A 13441-nucleotide genomic window follows, 5' to 3' on the forward strand; every position below is an offset into this window, starting at 1 on the left:
CCCTTTTAGACTAAAATGTTTTCTTTTGCTTCATAGCTGTTGGGGCCATGGTTATTATGAAGACTCATTTTAAGAAACTTTGGCCCTTGGAGGAAAGGGAGAGAGGGAACATGAGATGATTATTGTTTGATGCCTCTGCTGCTTTTGATGATCTTGCAAAATACGAGAAAAAAAATTTTACCTCTGATCTGCCTTAGAGAGCCTTAGGGAAACATTACTACACTAGCCAGAGATCATTGGATACAGGTATTGAGTGTAGTGATAACCGAGAATGCGTTTATTTTTGCTGGTGGAAGGCTTGCATCCTGGAATTTTAAGATCTTACAAGGATAATGAAAGGGTCTTTATATTTAGAGGATTGTTCATGTTCGAGTGAGCAAGCCAAGCAGATGCTACTGAGAGTAGGAGTAAGATGTGTAATTTCACACTGGTTGACTTCCTAGCAACTACTCTGTTGCTTTAGCAACTAGTTTCACAAATATTCATTTATGTAATGGATTGACTTTGTTTTACCATGTCAGTAATACTTGCATTAAATAAATAATGGCATAAACATTCACAAAATTACTGCTGAGAGTTTCTAATGCATATCAGTTTGTACAATTCTCATAATTTTTAATTTTTGTAAAAGTAAAGAAAAACCTTGGCTAGGTGAAACTGGGAGTTTATTTAATCATTGAGATCTAGATTTGTATTACAAGTTTACATGGGAATGGAAAAATTCATTCAGTTAAAAGGATATATTTGTAAATCTTATGTATTTTGAAAGTAGCAGAGTATTTATTTCCTATAATGAATCTAGGATACTTTTGATATCATTCTCTGTGACTTGTCTTATAGTTAATAGAAGTTTGTATTTCTTTTAAAGTGGTTTTATTTTTTGTGCTTATCATGTTTTCATTAGCCCTGGGACCATATTTTACAACATTATATCTAGTAGTACTTCTAATCAGCAGAAACCAAGAGAGGTACTTTGAGGATCATTTGGCATCTGCTTAACAATAGAGTGGGCTGTGAACCCCATTCCATTATTCTCTTGTCCTGCTATGAGAATGTAGATGATTGTGCAGACAATAGAACTAGTAAACTAGAAAATGCCAAACCCAAGTAGGTGTCTTGAGGCTTCCACCCTGGTTCCAACTACAAAGGCCCTCCTTCTCCAAATTCATTTCCTGGTTTTTTGGTTTTTTTTTTTTTTTTTTTTTGGTACTCAGGATTGAACCCAGGGGTGCTCAACCACTGAGCCACATACCCAGTCCTTTTTATTTTTTATTTTGTGACAGGGTCTCACTTTCTTAGGGCCCGTGCTACATTGCCGAAGCTGACTTTGAACTTACATTCCTCCTGCTTCAGCCAAGTTGCTGGGATTACAGGCATGTGCTGCTGTGCCCAGCTCACTTATTTCTTTTTCTAGACACATTGTCTCTACTCTCTCTCAAGCAGCCAAGTGTATTTCTCTTCAGTTGCCTCTGCCTGCATAATTATTTTCCTAAAATTACCTTCTCGAGGAAACCTGTGACTTTTTCCCTATTCCCATTTAAAGTGGCATGTGTCTTCTCTAAGCACCCTTAATTCCATCAGACTGCTTTTTTAAATTCACCACATTGATCAGTATTTGTGATCTTACTTATTGTTTACCCTTTAAAAAAAATATTTTACTTTTTAGTTGTAGTTGGACACAATGCCTTTATTTTAGTTATTTATTTTTATGTGGTACTAAGGATCTAACCCAGGGTCTCGAATGAGCCACAACCCCAGTCCCTTATTGTTTACCTTTTAATGGCCTCTTCCCACTTGAATATAAGCCCTTGGTGAGCAGGATTTCTCTCTGTATTGTTTACTGTTATTTGTGGGATGAATCCTAGTTAGATAGATAAGAGGGAAAAGATTAAAACACAGTCTTCTTTGTGTTCCACGTATTTATCAGTGGTGGTAGGTAGTGACCTTAGTGTTTTAGGTATACCCATGGCTTCCAGACAGAGAACAACAACAAAAAAAATGTGTAGTATATTTTAGTTCTCTGCAAATCTGTTTCCCCCTATCATTAACAGTTTTTTTGTTTTGTTTTGTTTTTAATATTTACTAAAACTAGACTTTGGGAAGGGTACAAATAATATGAGATGTAATCTCTGTCACTAAGGATACACAGTCTAGTGGTAGAGAGGGAAAAAATATCAAACAAATTGCAACACAATGTAAGAAGTATTATAATACATTGTATAAAAACTACATTGGGCCAGGTGTGGTGCTGCATATCTGTAATCCTGGTGACTTAGGAGCTGGGCCAGTAGTATTGCAAATTCAAGGCCAGTCTCAGCTACTTAGCTTGATCCTGACTCAAAATTAAAAATAAAAAGTGGTGGGAGTGTGCTCCATGGTAGAGCTCTCCTTGATTCAGGACATTCCTAGTACTAGGGAGTTGGGGAACATTGGGAGAAAAGGTTAATGTATGATTCAGAAAGGAGGTTTCATTTGATAATAGGACAGGGTTTCTGCTGCTGGGCACAAGGAAGAAGGGCTCTCTCCTACTGCAGGATGCACAAGCATTAGGTGTTAGGAAAGTACCCAGAATATTATCAGAACAGCATCTGGTTATACATGATTAGGTCATAGGATGTGAAGTGAAAGAAAAGTAATAGATGAACTGTTAGGTGAATTGGGACCAGATTGTGAAGTGTTTACATGGTATTAAAGCATCTGGACTTTCTCCTATAGGCAATTGGGGAGAATCATCAAGGATTTTACAACAGAGGAGTGACATGATCTAGTTTGTATTCTAGAAAGTTAATTTAGATAGTTGTATAATTAGATCATATAGGAAAGGAGTTGATGTTTTATTGATTTTGTTCTAATTTTGGTACTTATTGCATTGTATTTTCTTATATTTCCCCGTTCTAAGATATGGTTGAGAGGCAACACTTTGCTTTATTAGTTTTATATCCTCAACTCCTTTTACTGTGCTTGAAATATAATGGATGCTCAAGAAATGTTTGGCTGAGTAGTCCAGGTCAGAAACAGCAGGGCCTTAGTTAGCTTTGAAAATTGCAATGAGATGGACGAAGGAAGAGGTAAATTAGAAATGTCATGAAAGAGAATTTGTTCACTAGTTATTTGAGTGGACAGAATCAAATTTGCCAGCTTCAGGAGACCATATGAACGAAGAAGCCTTTAATGGAGTTAGGAAATATGCATCTGGAATTGGTGGGGGGGAAGGAAAGGGAAGATAGTTTGTGAATATGCTGACTTTTAAGAATGTGTGACACATGTGCAGAAATGTGTATCTGAGAAAGTTTAGGCTTGATACAAGATTAAGACACCATCACCAGGTAGGTGAGTGTTCATTAACTCAGGATCATGGATACTGAGGTGATACTTTGTAGAACCTTTATGACTAGGAGAAGAAGGGATGCTGGAAGAGAAAGTGTTTAAAGAACACACAGAATTGCCTGCCTTTTTAAAACCGAGCACATATCTTTTGTAATCAGAAAAAAAAAGAAGTAAACAAAAGCCAAAAAGATTCCTTTAAAGCACATTTTTTAAAGAATAACATGCTGGGGCTGGGATTGTGGCTCAGTGGTGGAGCACTTGCCTAGCAAGTGTGAGGAACTGGGTTCGATTCTCAGCACCATATATAAATAAATAAAAATAAAGGTCCATTAACAACTAAAAAAAAAAAAAAGTGCCTATTGCCAAAAAGAGTTAAATTCACTTATGATTTAATTTTCCAGAATTTAAAAATGTATATCAGCTCATATTTTAGAAGTATAGTCAAATTGTGCTATAAACCTGCTTTTATCACTTCATACTCACTGAACATATTATCATTGCAACTTAAATGTGGATAATTCATTTTTGATGTCTATATATTCAATAATTAATTTAGCTAATCTCTATACATATAAATTATTTCCCTTTTAATAATATTCTAATAAAGAGTGTATTGAGCATCCCTGATATTCTTAGGCTAAATCCTAGTAGGATACTTTGAGTCAAAGGATATGTGTATATTTACAGTTTTGTTACACATAGACTAGAAAGCCTTGCATATAATTTTAATAATCTTGATAATATCTTTGTGAAGTAGGGTTAGAGAATATTTTTGCTTACCTACAAGAAAATGGAGGCCCAAAGAATTGACCTCTCCTTTTCTATCTTTCATATCTGATTAACGATGCAAAGGTACATTAAGTACAAGCTGAGTGTGAAGTTAAGGCCAATGTCAGCAACTCAGTAAGACTGTCTCAAAATCGAATTAAAAAGGAGGCTGGGGATGTAGTGCAGTGGTAGAGCACCCCTAGGTTCAATCCCCAGTACTACTATGAAACAAAGCAAAAAAAAAATAATAATAATAATAAAAGTACTGATTAATATTGTCTAAAGCAATTGGTTTTATGTTATATTCCTTAAAGTGTCAGAGACTCTATTTCCCACACCATGGGACTAGGAAAGGAAAAATAAAGCAGGCAGGAATCTCCATATTAAATCTATTTTCTATACATTGCGCTTTCAGTAAGATTTTTTTCTGAAAGGTATGGCTCTGCTGTTTTAACTTTTATTTAAATCGTTCATTTTAAAGAATATAGGTTTAAGATGAAAGAAAATTTAAAGGTGTTTCTTCTTCATTTGAAAATGAAGGCCTTGTAAAAATCAAATGCTTTTCATTAAATATTAACATTTTAAACAAATAAAATTTTATCTTTCAGCAGTTCTTCCAACCAGCTAAATACAAATAATACATTGTACTTTTGCAACATTAAGTTTTATTTTAAATTTGCAAATATTTAGGTTCTGTGGATGGAACAAACTAAAACAAGTGTCGAAGTCTTGTCTTTCCTTTACTTGAAGTCAGATTGCCTTTTGAGTTTCATTTGCTTCCTCTGTAAAATAAAGATGGTAATCTCTACCTCACAGATTTGTGGTGAAGATCTAATTCAGATAATATATACCTATTTAAAACAGTGCTTGATATACATAATGAGCATTTGGATTTCATATGTAATACATAACACTTCTGAAAATTTGGTTTGGTTTTGATTTTTCTCAACTTTATATGAAGAAAACTTTCAATCTTCCAGAAAAATAAAAAGACAAGGATGTTGAATATCTGTCATATATTGATTGTCACCTAGATTTATTGGTTTTCAAATTTTTGCATGGTGATATGGATATACACACACACACACACACACACACACGTTAGTCTTTGTGTATATTTAAATTAGAGAACTGACAAAACACATTTTTCCCCTTAGTAACGGGAAGTTTATTTTAGGTTTCTAGTTTAAAGGTATGTGATAAATTATATTATTTGTTTTCATTCTACAATATGTTGTGAGGAGATTACAATTCCAGACAAAATGCATTTTTAAATTTCTTAGTTGAACATCAAATGTATATATAAAATTCTTGTGTCTAGTAGTATCATAGTTCAAATTTTATTTGGAATCATATTCTTGTTTAACTCCAACACAATTTGTTGGAGTTAAAATAGCTTTAAGAGATCTCAAAGAAGAGTTCTTTTTAAGAATTTTTTTAATAGTAGTTTGTCAATGAACCTTTATTTTATTTATTTATATGCAGCAGTAAGAATCAAACCATGGGGCTGGAGTTGTGGCTCAGTGGTAGAGTGCTTGCCTAGCATGTGTGAGACCCTGGGTTTGATCCTCAGCACCACATATAAATAAAGGTATTGTGTGCAACTACAACTAAAAAATAAATAAAGAATCAAACCAGTGCCTCACACCACACAGGCAAGTACTCTACCACTGAACCACAACCTCAGCCCCAAGAAGAGTTCTTTTTGACAATAGTATAGTTTATCCAAAAAATAGGAGTGAAGAGTTTCAATCATAATTGCTGAAACACAGTCTGTATCATGTTGTTATGGTAATTTTAGAAGTATCATAGATATGATACTATGAAGATTATGTGTTGGTATCATGGCTAGTTAATCAGGAGAATTTAATGATAAAACTTCCATGCTTGCTTAAACAATTTGGAATTGTTGACCAGGACTATGAAACAAGTGTATAGAAAAAAAGAATTGGTTATGAGGGAAATTAAGAATCAGTATTTCCATAATGTCATCATGTAACCTAAGGAGGAAACTGAACTTATGGTGTACTTTTCAAGAAAAAGTCAAAGCTTTTAACAAAGGAAGTGAAGCTCATTGCCAGCCATAGTGGTCTTTCAAAAAACATTTAATGTGAGTTTAATCCATTTTTTTCTGAGCTGGGATTACTAGGGCAAGAAAGTCCCATTAAAATATGTGTGTGTGTGTGTGTGTGTGTGTATAAAATGATTGATTATTTGATTTTATTCTTAATTAAAATAGCCGTGATGCATAGATATAAAAATTTTTTTGGTAGTTGTAGATGAACCAGAATGCCTTTATTTTATTTGTTTATTTTTATGTGGTGCTAAGGATTGAACCCAGTGTCTCACACATGTTAGGTAAGCACTCTGCCACTGAGCTATAGCCCTAGCTCAAGATTTTAAGTCCTCTATAAGCAAGTGGTTTGACTTTTAATTATGAACTCTATTCTTTATTATTTTCAACATTATTTTTATTGATTTTATTATTTTTTTATTGATTCTCTCACACATGCTATCTGTTGTCACATACATACATTTTCCATGTTCTCCCAATATATGTTTGTCATAGTTTTGGTTAAAATATTTTTCTACATTTACAGTAGTATGGCTCTGAGACTGTTGTTTACAGCTGAGCCTTCAGAGTAGTTTTATTTCCTTTTAGTATGACACCATCCTTCTCACAGAATTATAAACTATTCATATTTGATTTTTTAAAAATATTATTCTTATTTATCTACACACCTTTCGTTAATTCTTCCCCTAAAGTCTCCAAAAGAATTATAAAATTGCTGTCAGTATCAGTAGGTGATCCATCATTTAGGTTCCTTTTCTCTGCTATATGTAATCTCAGCTCTAAGTCAGTTTACTGTTTGTCTATTCACTTCTCATCTTCTAAATGCTGACATGTCTAATCTATTCTTTCCTCACCTATTCTCTTTGTCCTTGTTTCTTTTGTCATTTCACTGGGGTTTGGGGAAAAGAATAGAGTTAAATGCCTCCATTTTTTCTGTCATGTTAAACTAGGTGTCTCTCTATATTATGCATTTTTACTTCACCAAGACATTTATTTAGGACTTTTGTGATATTCTGATAACATATGTAGAAATGTGAACTGAGTGATAATTAAGTTGATTTCTAGTTCTAACTATCTTAGAGAATTAATGGATCATTGCCATCACTGGTGCTGAACAATAGAGTACTGATGGAACCTGTTCACAATACAATACTTTGGGTGTGGCAGCTAATACTCTGCTTAACAGAATCAAGATTCAGCATTATCTTAAATTAGCAATGAGTTGAAAGAAAGTCTGGTGGTTCACAAACTAGAGTTCAATTCTGTACTATTCACTTTTGGATCTGATAACTTGATTAGCAACAGTTAACATGAAAAAGATGACTATGAATTTAATGATTGACAAGAATGGTCCTGGCCTTCCAAAAGGTTGTGGTATCTTTGACTGAGTTAATAGATATATAACTTAAGTTTTAGACCTATTAAAAACCCTTAGTAGCCAGGCACAGTGGCACACGCCTGTAATCCCAGTGGCGTAGGAGGATCACAAGTTCAAAGCTAGTCTCAGCAAATTAGCAAGGCCCTAAGCAACTCAGTGAGACCCTGTCTCTAAATAAAATATAAAAAAGGGTTAGGGATATGGCTCAGTGGTTAAGTGCCCCTAAATTTAAACCCCAGCCCCCGAGTCCCCCCAAAACCCCCAAACCATAAAAATTGCCCAGTCCAGCGATCATTGTGCTGATGATGAGATAAATTAGAAATTAAATGACTTGGTTAATGGAAAACAACCACCTCACCACAGAATTGGAACTAGAACTCAGATCTGGTGTATCCCATACTCATTTCTATTATACCATGTAGTCTTACCCCATTTACTGATTAAGTATGCAATTGAAATACGACCTGCTGAAGTCTAAAAAGGACATTAGAATAAATGTCTCATTACAAAGGTGATAATCATTGACATTTAATTCATTACCTATTACCAAGAAAAGATAAAGTATAAAATGATCACTAATGACTTTATCTTTAAGTAACACTATTTAGTTTTTGTGGTTCACCACCCCAACTTTAATCTTTAGGGATTTTCCAGAAAGTGAAGAGAAGAAAATTAGTAAATTAATTATTGCAAAATACAAATTCTGAAATTTAGAATAAAATCAAAGTGGAAGATATTATAAACACTGTACTGTTTTCAGATAAAGGACCACTTGTAGATTTTCATAAATAAATGGCCATTTACTCATTTAACAATTTATATTGAACATCTGTGTTTTGGCATTTATCTAGACCCTGAGTATATAAAGATTGTGTATAAGATGGACTCTGCTCTCATAGAGTTCACTATTTGGAGAATTACATGTATAACTCTTGTGTAGTCTACTAAGAAAGATAATTTTTTTCATGTACACAAGGTGGTTTAGAAGAAGAGAGTAATATATCTCAATTGGAATTTGCAAATTCCAGAAAATCTGCACAAATACACTTGAGTTGAATCTTTAAGGCTGGTATTAAACACTAAGGATAGAAGTTGAGGATGAAGGAAAGAACCTTCTGAGAGGAAGAATCAGTACCATACAAAACATGGAAATATGAAACACAAGAAAATGTAAAAAATGTCAGGGCTACTTGGAGAGCATATTGCTAATACGTATATAGTAGTATTAAGTGTGGAGAATTGGTGTTGGAAAAATAGCCTACAGATGTGAGCAAAACCTGTTCTTGACCAGCTGTATTGGCCATCGTGTAGATTTGGACATTATTCTATATGTCATGAAAAAAACGGGAAGGAATTACATTTATCTTTGTACTGCCCCCCCAAAAAAAGATAAATTAATTAGAGTTAATTTTACTCTCCTTACCCCCAAAATGCAAATTTTATGTGTTTTTTAAAAACTAGAAGCAACCAGTTTTATCCAGTGATACTTACTCATAGCTAAAGAATAATAATGAGAGCTCCTCCAGTTTGTTGGGATGGCAAAAAACTGAGACAGTACTGCCTTGTGATTTAAGTGATTCTAAAAGTGTTTCTTTGATTAAAGGGCTCTTCTAGGTAGTTTGTGCTATTGTATTGTGAAACTAGAAGCTAACATGTTAATATCTAGCAGAATGAGGCTCTTTTTGAAGTTGTGATGCTACTTTTTGTACTTGTTATACTTTATTTTATAATAAACATGAATTAACCTAAATGTGAGTAGATTATTTAGATTTAAGCATCTCGACAATAGATTTAGCATAATTCTAATTCATAAAGTTTTGGTGTTTTATTTTTGTTGATATGGGCATTTTGGTTGGGGGAGGGTAGGCATCATCACAAAAACTTGGAGCAAAGTCTTTTTTGTGTATGTATGTATATGTATGTATACTTTCATATAAACAAAATTGGAGATACTTTTTGGGTTTTGCTTTTTTATTTACTAAATTCCTGTTTTATTCTTATACTTTTATTTATTTACATATCTATCAGTTCATTCATTCATTGCACTGGGGATTTTACCCAGGGATGCTTTACCATTGAGTTACAACCTTATCCCTTTTTAATTTTTATTTTGAGATAGGGTCTCATTTAGTTGCCCAGGCTGCCCACACACTTGCAATACTCTTAACCTCAGTCTGCAGACCCATTTTTACAAATTAGAAATTTAATTTTTACAAATTTTCCCCCCAGTATTGAGGATTGAACCCAGGGCCTTGCACACATTAGGCAAGTACTCTGCTGTTGAACTACATCCCCAGCCCTACCACATTCTATTTCTTGAAGTGGGTTACTAGAGGTATTAACCATAAACCTGGGTTTCCAGTTACATCTAGTTTTATGTGTGCTAAATAAATAGTACAATAAACATTTTCATAAAGATGGATTATTATCAGAAGTATACCTTCTTCTGGGGCTTATTGGATACATTAATTTGAGGCAGAAAATATATATTGGGCAGGAAATTTACATATCTATGACAAATATACTTTTCTACCTTTATTTTACTGTAAGATATTCACGTTTAAATGTAGTCAAGGCTAAATGTAGAACTTTTCATGAAAATTTATGTAGAGCATAAGTTAGTAGTAACATAAATTAGAATTATAAATTACATTTGCTGACATTTTTAGCAGTGTTATAGTAAAACTAAATATAGTAACATTTGTGTTAACAAGCTCCCAGTTCTCTGGAACAAAGCTGAAGACTAGGAAACAAACCAAAGCAACACTAAAAATATAAAACCTCCTAGCAGCCAAAATAGATTGTTAAGATCTGTGTTCTCCCAAGTTGTTCTTTAGACTTTTAGTCTGTTATTTAAAGCTTCTATGTTCTGTACTTTATACACATTTCTAATAAGCTTATTCATTTTTCTCAGTCTTCTGTAGACAAGAAAAATCGAAGGAAAAGGGCATAAATATATCAAAGTGATCACTGACAGACTGATAACAGGAGAGAGGACAAATTTATACAAAGGAGAACAGTCTGGGCAGAATAGCCTTATTTACCTGATTAGCCCCTTAGAACATTACTCAAGTGGTGTAATATAATTATTCATACTGACCAGACTTATCAAGAAAAAGAATCAGTCATTATTTTCTTTCTGAAACCTGGAACTTTGGAAACATTTTCATTGTAAAGGATATTCCTTTTTAATTATAAATGAGGCAGTTCACTTATGGAAAATTCACTTGTATAAAATAGTTCCAGTTGACATTTAAAAGATAACACTACTTAATCAAAACACATAATACTTTGTGCTTCTGCAGTATATACAAAAGGATATATGTGTAATCTAAAAATGAAATTAAGAGTTACATTTATAATAGTATCAAAAAGAATAAAATATTTAGGGAATAAATTTAACAAAATGAGTGTAAATTTTATGCTCTGAAAGCTGTAAAAACATTTAAGAAATTAAAGAAGACCTAAGTATACATGGTTAGTCATCCCATGTTCATGGATCTCAAGATTACTATCCTTAAAATGGCAGTACTCCCCAAAATGATGTAAAAATTGAACATAGTCCTTATCAGAATACCAACTGGCTTCTTTTTAGAAATTAATAAACTGATCCCAAAATTCATATAGAAGTGCAAGGGTCCTAGAAGAACCCCTCCCCCCAAAAAAAAAAAAGTCTGAAAAAGAATAAAGTTGGGGCTGAGGTTGTGGCTCAGTGGTAGAGCGCTTAGTTGGCATGTTTGGGGCACTGGGTTCGATTCTCAGCGCCAGGTGTAAATTAATAAAATAAAGGTCCATTCACAACTAAAAAAAGGAATAAAGTTTGATGACTCAGTTTTTATTTTTAAACTTACTATAAAACAGCAGTGATCCAGGGAGTGTGGTACTAAAATAAAATAGATACACAGATCATTGGAATAGATTTGAGAATCCAGCTATGAATCTGGTCATTTGCTTTAGGCCAGTTCATTCAGTAGGAAAGTATAATTTTTTTAATGAATGGTACTGAGATAACTGAATAACTATATTCAAAAGATTGAAGTTGAACCCTTACCTCATACCATATACAAAAATTAACGCAAAATAAATCAAAGAGACTAAATGTAAGCACTAGAACTGTAAAACTTTTAGAAGGAAGCATAAGCATACTGCCCTTACATCCAATCCATGGCAGTGGATTCTTAGATACGACACAAAAAGCCCAAATAGTAGAACAAAAAAATATATATAGTCAGATTATTAGAATTAAGCAATTTTGTGCTAAGAAAAGAACTATCATTAAAATATTTAATGAGCTAAAATAACATGGGAAAGCATAACCAATAGGTTAGACCACTTTAAATATAGATTCTCATATTTTGAAGACAAAGTATATAAACTTGAAGTTGATAATAAAGATGTTAAGGGGCCACAACCAGAATTTTCAAGAAATGTGAAATAACAGTAAGGGATCAAATTTAAGATTCACTAGGGTAGAAAAAGGCTCCAAAGTACACACTAAAGGAACACAAAATCTTGTCAATGAAATAATAACAAAAAATTCCTAATCTTAGGAATGAGATAGGAATTCAAATACAAGCAGCATATAGAACCCCAAATAGGCAAGATCAATAAAGATTCTCTCCAAGACACGTTATAATGAAAATGCCTAATGTACAGAATAAAGATAGAGATATAAAAGCTGCAAAAGAAAAATAGCAGGTCATATTTTGAGGTAATCCAGTGTGGATTTCAACTGATTGTTTTCAATCCAGAGCCTAAAAGCCAGGACTTAAAATGATATATACCAAGCTCTAAAAGAAAATAGATGTCAACCAAGATTATGGCAAAACATCCTTCAGAATTTAAGATGAAATAAAAACCTCTCATGAGAAGCAGAAACTAAAAGAATTCATAATCATTAAGCATTAGAAATGAAATCAAAATGGCAGGAAATAAAAATCACCTCTCCATAATAACACTGACTATAAATGGTCTAAACTCTTCAATCAATAGATATAGATTGAAGGGGCTTGGGATGTAACTCAGTTGGTAGAGTACTTGCCTCACATACACAAGGTCCTGAGTTCAATCCCCAGCAACACCCCCCCACCAAAAAAAAGATATAGATTGACAGATTGGATTAAAACATACTATTCAACCATATGTTTTTTACAAGAGATTCACCTTACAAAGACACCCACAGACTGAAGATGAAAGAATGGAAAAAGGTATACCATGAAAATTGCAACTGAAAGCAAAGCCAAAATTAATGAGGAGACACAGGTCACTTCATACTGGTTCAGGGAATCATCCAACAAGATATAATGCTTGTAAATATTTATATTCCAAACAACAGTGCTTCCATGTACGTAAGTAAAATAGACCACGATACAGCAATACTCGGTGATTTCACCAAACCTCTCTCACCATTATGTAACTCATGTAGACATAAAGTAAGTAAAGGCTCTTCTGAACTTAAAAAAAAAAAAAAACCTAACAGAAATCTATAGATTATTTCATTTATTAACAATGTAATTCACTTTCTTCTTAGAAGCACATGGAATTTTCTCTAAAATAGTAATATTTTAGGGCACAAAGCAAACCTTAACAAATGCTAAAAAATATAGAGATAATTCCTTGCATTCTATAAGATCATAATGAAATGAAATCAATATTCATTGACAAGATAAAAAACAGAAACCATTCTAAACCTGGAGATTGAAGAAAATACTTTTGGATGAGAAGTGAATTATAGAAGAAATCAGAGAAATAAAAAACATTCTTAGAAAGAAATAGAGATACAGCATATCAAAAATCTCTGGGAGGGCTGGGGTTGTGGCTCAGCGGTAGAGCGTTTGCCTAGCATGTGTAAGGAAGGCCCTGGGTTTGATCCTCAGCACCACATAAAACAATAA

At 33.3% G+C, this 13441-nt stretch overlaps 1 protein-coding gene across 6 annotated transcripts in view; it reads left to right on the forward strand.

Annotated features, from left to right (window-relative positions):
- The window catches only part of Csnk1g1 (casein kinase 1 gamma 1), a 151830-nt gene that overhangs the window by 50703 nt on the left and 87686 nt on the right, over nt 1–13441 (forward strand). The gene's annotated exons all lie outside the window — the stretch shown is intronic.

The sequence above is a fragment of the Marmota monax genome, unplaced genomic scaffold (assembly GCF_021218885.2).
Source record: "Marmota monax isolate L192 unplaced genomic scaffold, Marmota_monax_Labrador192_F-V1.1 WCK01_AAM20220418_F8-fsc00078, whole genome shotgun sequence".
In the NCBI taxonomy this organism is placed as follows: domain Eukaryota; kingdom Metazoa; phylum Chordata; class Mammalia; order Rodentia; family Sciuridae; genus Marmota; species Marmota monax.